The sequence below is a fragment of the Budorcas taxicolor genome, chromosome 1 (assembly GCF_023091745.1).
Source record: "Budorcas taxicolor isolate Tak-1 chromosome 1, Takin1.1, whole genome shotgun sequence".
Taxonomy (NCBI): domain Eukaryota; kingdom Metazoa; phylum Chordata; class Mammalia; order Artiodactyla; family Bovidae; genus Budorcas; species Budorcas taxicolor.
This window is the reverse complement of record NC_068910.1, coordinates 77,125,665-77,131,571: the sequence shown is the minus strand read 5'-3', so window position 1 is coordinate 77,131,571 and position 5,907 is coordinate 77,125,665. Positions and strand designations below refer to the sequence as shown.

Here is a 5,907-nt window from a genome sequence, read left to right as displayed (position 1 = left end):
ATATAGAAGCACTGTGCTATAAACAGCAATGCTCAGATCATGAAAATTAGGGCTTTGACAAACCCACAGCTAGGTCATTTGTGTGAATAACTATGCTGTTTTGACAAATAACATAAATTATTTGAAAAGCTTATTCTGCTGTCATTTAGAGCTTCTGACAGGGAGAAAAAAGTGACTACTAACAAATTCATCATGCAGGAATTTTGAGCCTTGAGTACATTCTGATTTCTTCCTTTTTTCACTTCAATGTTTCACATATTGGTGGTAAAAAGGGCCCCTACTGTGAGATATGGCATCTCTTCCCAACTAGAAGTGAAGTGTTTTTCTTTAACCCTGGAATCATAGCTGTTCTTGTCATTTGGCCTATAGAGTGCAGAGTTGTCATAGCACAGCATTCTGAGTATAGAGCTCTGGAGGCCATTTATACTGCGCTCTCTTGGAACTTTGCTCATTTACCTTGAGAATAAGTTGGACTGGCCAGCTGTCGGGTGAAAGAGTACCTTGAACAGAGAGACCCACTTCAACTGAGGCAGTGTATGACCAGCCAGATCCCAGCTGACTAACCCCTGACTACACCAAGATCAGTCAAGTATGACCTGACCTAGATCTGCAGAACTTCCCAAAGACTCATCACTTTGAGACAGATTAAAATGACTGTAGTTCCAATAATCTTAAACAATTTATTGACTGAAGACATATCAATATGTCTTTTATTCACTTACATGACAAATCACTTGCCACAGTCTTTAGTTTCTGCAAAAATCCAAACCTCCTCTGCCCCAACTCCTGTCAATATATTACAAGTGTTGGTTACACAGAAATAACTAAGTGATAAAAGATTCTTAAATGAACTGCTGACTTGTATTTTTGTTGCTGTTGGTTTTTAGTTACTTAGTCATATCTGAGTCTTTGCAACCTTATGGATTGTATCCTCCCAGGCCCTGTGGACTGTAGCCTCCCAGTCTCCTTTGTCCAAGGGATTTCCCAGGCAAGAATATTGGAATGGGTTGCCATTTCCTCCTCCAGGGGATCTTCCCAACGCAGAAACTGAATCTGCATCTCCTGCATTGCAGGTGAACTTTTTACCCCTGAACCACCAGGGAAGACCTCATCTTTGTTTAACAAATATTTATTCAAATCCAGCAAGTCCCTCGAACTCTGCAGGACACTCTAGAGGAAATAAAAATTGTGTGAGAATATGTCTTTGACCTCAATTAACATAATTCTTTAATGTGCCCTTTACGGTAAAGCTTTACTATTTATGCAGACTTCAGTTTTGCCTTATCCATGACAATGCCTTCATTATGAATCTAGGGATGGCTCCAAGACTTTCTGACTTCCAATGACCTTTAAAAATATACATATCAGAGCAGCCTCCCCATGGAAGACCAATCTTAGAAAACAATGTGTGTGTATTCTTAGACTAAATTAAAATAATTGAATTAGTTAATAGATAAGTATAACTAAAATCTATTTTATAGTTTTTTTTTAAGTAAGAGTTTATTAAAATTACTTTGCATTAAATATTAAAAAGTAAAGATATCTACCTTTTATTTTCTCATTGAAATATTTTAATCTTTATGTTAATATTTGGATCTTAAGTACAATGCCTTTTTTTTTTTTTTTTTTTTTTTGGTCCTTGTTATTATTTTTATTATTGCATGAAAAACTACAGTTCTCAGCATTAAGAGGATGCTGATAAGATAAAGTCAGTCTTTCTTTTCAGGAAACTACTTTCTCACAACCACACTTTCTAGATAAACCTTCCATGGCTGCCTAAGCTGGTGAAGAGACCCATGTGTTGAGACTCTGGATCATTCAGCAGCACCGTTGGTGGGACCAGAGACCTTTCAACCATGCTAAAGGCAAAAAGTTTATGTTAGTCGTGAAAAATCCCCAGATTGCCCCTCTAAAAAATATCCCTGGGAGAAACTTCTTACATTAAGTTGCATTACTTTTAAGTAGTGAGAAGAGGACAAGAGGAAAACAACATCGTTAGAAGGGGAGGAGAAAAATGGGCATATGCCATAGAGACTAAGGTGACTGGGTCAGGAAGAAGATATCCCCCATGTATCTCTCTGTTCTACCCACTACTGGGAAAACCACAGAACTTCTCTAGTCACCAGTGTGCCCACATCGATAGAGTTTTTATGAGAATTGTAAGCAACAGAACCTAAAAGATTTTTAATATTCACAATTAGGAAAGAATACAGCACATATGAGCCCCTTTGAAGTAAATTCTTCAATTTCTGTACCATCCCTGACTGCAAATTATAGAATACTACTTACAACTCAGTAGAGTTTAAACTAATTAAGCATAAAACATTTCATGAGTGAAAATATATCTAACGTTGTATTTAAAATTGAAAATAATGTGTACATCCTACACACACACAGACATATACATATACATATACATATATCTTGGCATAAAACCAGTCTGGTATACAGTTTCTTAATCCACAGGCTTAAATTTAATAGACAGAGGAGATCTCTTTTTTTCTTCTTATGTGCATTTTTTAAAGCAATACTACTAACCACTTCACTAACTTATATATACATAGAAACAGTCTCAATCACTCCCGTTTGCATCATCACTATATTACCATAAGTCACATCATCAATATAATTAGTGTAAGAGTAGAATGCTATAAGAAAAATGTTGAATTTTTGATGTAACCAATGAAGGAGACAAGTAGGAAAGAAAGCAGTAGAAAGGTTTTGAAGGGCTTTAGGAAAAGTTTCTACAGTCTTGGAATTAAAAAATATATATATATATATATTTATATAAGGATTATTTATATATTTCATATTTCTTACTTATGGTTGACTGCTGGCTATATACATGGAAAACTTTATTGGCTTCCCAATTATTTAGAATATTATTTCTCTAATTCTTTATGTCTTTAGAGTTATATCAAACTGCATAGTAATTTATTATGAAATTTTCTTCAGCTCCAAAATCACTGCAGACAGGGACTGCAGTAACAAAATTAGAAGACACTTGCTTCTTGGAAGGAAAGCTGTGATAAATCTACACAGAGTATTAAAAAATAGAGGCATCACTTTGCTGACAAAGGCCCAAAAAGTCAAAGCTAAAGTTTTTACATTAGTCATGTATGGATATGACATTTGGACATAAAAAAGGCTGAGCACCAAAGAATTGATGTTTTCAAATTGTGCTGTTAGAGAAGACTCTTGGTAGTCTCTTGAACTGCAAAAAGATCAGATCAGTCAATCCTAAAAGAAATCAACCCTGAATACTGATTGGAAAGACTGTTGCTGAAGCGCCAATAATGTGGCTACCATATGTGAAGTGCTGACTCATTGGAAAAGACCCTAATGCTGGGAAAGATTGAAGGCAGGAGGAGAAGGGGGTGACAGAGGATGAGGTAGTTGGATGGCATCACCAACTCAATGGATATGACTGTGAGCAAGCTCCAGGAGATGGTGATGAACAGGGAAATATAGTGTGATACAGTCCATGGGGTCACAAAGAGTTGGACACAACTTTTAACTGAAGGACAGATAAATGAGCAGAACTCTGGTTGTACAGAATATACTAGACTTCTGGCATCAAACCGAGTGTTATTTATAATTCCTCACAGATGACAGTCATTGGGGAATTATGAAGAATTTACCGAGTAGATTTTGGTCTTTGTAAACGCTGGAATTCCCAATCTAATCACTATAGTAAAAGTCTCTAAACCTTAGAAATTAGCCTTGAATTAGACATCTGAGAGGCTAGAAAGTGGGCTGTATAGCAGACACCCCAGAATGAACTACTCTTCAATAGTTTCCAGCTATTACAGTCAGTCCGTAAGACTCAACAGCAAAGACTCCAAAGCAGAGTATAAAATTGTTACTAAGGTAGTCAACTATACATACATATTTTCTAAAATGACTTCTGTACAGCATGTGATTTCTTCAGGTAAAGGCATCTAATGGATTATGTGCTGTATATAAGAAAAGAATGTTACATGAGCACTTCCTTCATTTTGGCATTTTGAGGTCTTAAGGAGAGTCTTTACAATGCAAGGGTGGGGAAAATTGACACATTTTGTGTTATTTTTGCTTCTTCACAACATTTGCTATGTGCATCACAGTATAAGTTTTTCAGTTTAAAATGTGAGCTAAAGTTCATCTTGCTGTGCTGATCAGCACATTAAGCAAGCCTAGCAGAAAAGCCTGAGAGGTGAACAGAAAATCTGAAAGAGGTTTTGCTATCAAATTATAATGGGAAATAAGTTTTAAATAATCACTGAGCTCTCTCCACAGGCCTGAGAAGCCAGAGAAGCCAAGAAGGGAAGAAAAAATGTCCTGAAAACTTTCAAAGTGAAAGTGTTAGTTGTTCAGTCTCGTCTGAATCTTTGCGACCTCAGGGACTGTGGCCTGCCAGGCTTCTAAGGGATTCGCCAGGCAAGAATATTGGAGTTGATAGCCATTCCCTTCTCCAAGGGATCTTCCCTACCCAGGATTCAAACCTGGCTCTCCTGCATTGCAGATTCTTTACTGTCTGAGCCATGCATGGTATATTGTAAAAAGCAAAATAATGTATTTAAAAATTAAATCTAAAATATTATATTAAAGCTTACTGTACACTACTCTGGACTTCCTTGGTGGCTCAGACGGTAAAGCATCTGCCTACAATGCAGGAGACCCAGGTTCGATCCCTGGGTTGGGAAGATCTCCTAGGGAAGGAATGGCAACCCACTCCAGTATTCTTGCCTGGAGAAACCCATGCACAGAGAATCCTGGTAGGCTACAGTCCATGGGGTTGCAAACAGTCGGACATGACTGAGCTACTTCACACAAAATGACCTTTAGGGGTTCCTAGTTCTTTGTTCTTTTGTAGTTTAGACAGGTGTTCCTGGCTGAAGAGCAACTCTCCTCCACACCACACAGAGATCCAGAGTTCCTGCCCCCTCCCTTCTACAATACTGTCACTGTCCACATCATAAAAACTGGTCTGTCATGCTCAGGGATTGGTGACAGGAGGAAAAACAGACATGGAGGAGGCACAGGTAGCCAGGCAGAGGTTCAAACATGAAGGCAGCACACATTCTCTCTACTCTTATCTCCTTAAGAGGAACTTAGTCAAACTACTATAATGATTGAAAGAGAAGCTGGAAACTGTCATTTTGTCCTGAATCCAAGAAGAGGGTTTTGATGGACAGTCATCTCCACCACAGACATCAACAAAGTAATAGTGATGGTATCATGGCAAAGTAAGTTTCTAAAAAAAGTGTGAATCCATTAAAGAGAAGGTAAAAAATTGATGACCCCTAAGCAATGGCACCCCACTCCAGTACTTTTGCCTGGAAAATCCCATGGACAGAGGAGCCTGGTGGGCTGCAGTCCATGGGGTCGCAATTGAGCGACTTCACTTTCACTTTTCACTTTCATGCATTGGAGAAGGAAATGGCAACCCACTCCAGTGTTCTTGCCTGGAGAATCCCGGGGATGGGGGAGCCTGGTGGGCTGCCATCTACGGGGTCGCACAGAGTTGGACATGACTGAAACGACTTAGCAGCAGCAGCAGCAACTCATTGTCAGTCCTTTGTCATCAAATATGCCTTTTGAGGGACAAAAGAAAAAAAAGCAGTATTAGTCTCTCAGTTTTAAATACTTGGAAAAAACTTATGAAAACAGCATTAGGGTGAGCTAGAGAAGATTACAAAGTCAATAGAGAAAATTGACGGGAGAAAATACATGTCTTCAAGTCTCTTAGGTGTGTGACTGATTGAATGACCTCTCTGAACTCCAGATTTCTCTTCTAAATTGTTACAAAACACATGCAATCTAAGTCGTTCACAAGCAGCTTTTTTTGTGAAAATTCAAACATGGTAAAGTATATGAAATCATCCTGTAACGTCAAAAGCCACATAAGCTCATATAGAACATTGT

At 38.2% G+C, this 5,907-nt stretch overlaps 1 non-coding gene across 1 annotated transcript; it reads left to right on the top strand.

Annotated features, from left to right (window-relative positions):
* Window positions 1-4,613: 4,613 nt before the first annotated feature.
* TRNAC-ACA (transfer RNA cysteine (anticodon ACA)) lies at window positions 4,614-4,685 on the top strand. Its single transcript has one exon. It is a non-coding gene; the product is annotated as a tRNA-Cys (tRNA).
* The last annotated feature ends 1,222 nt before the right edge of the window (window positions 4,686-5,907 follow it).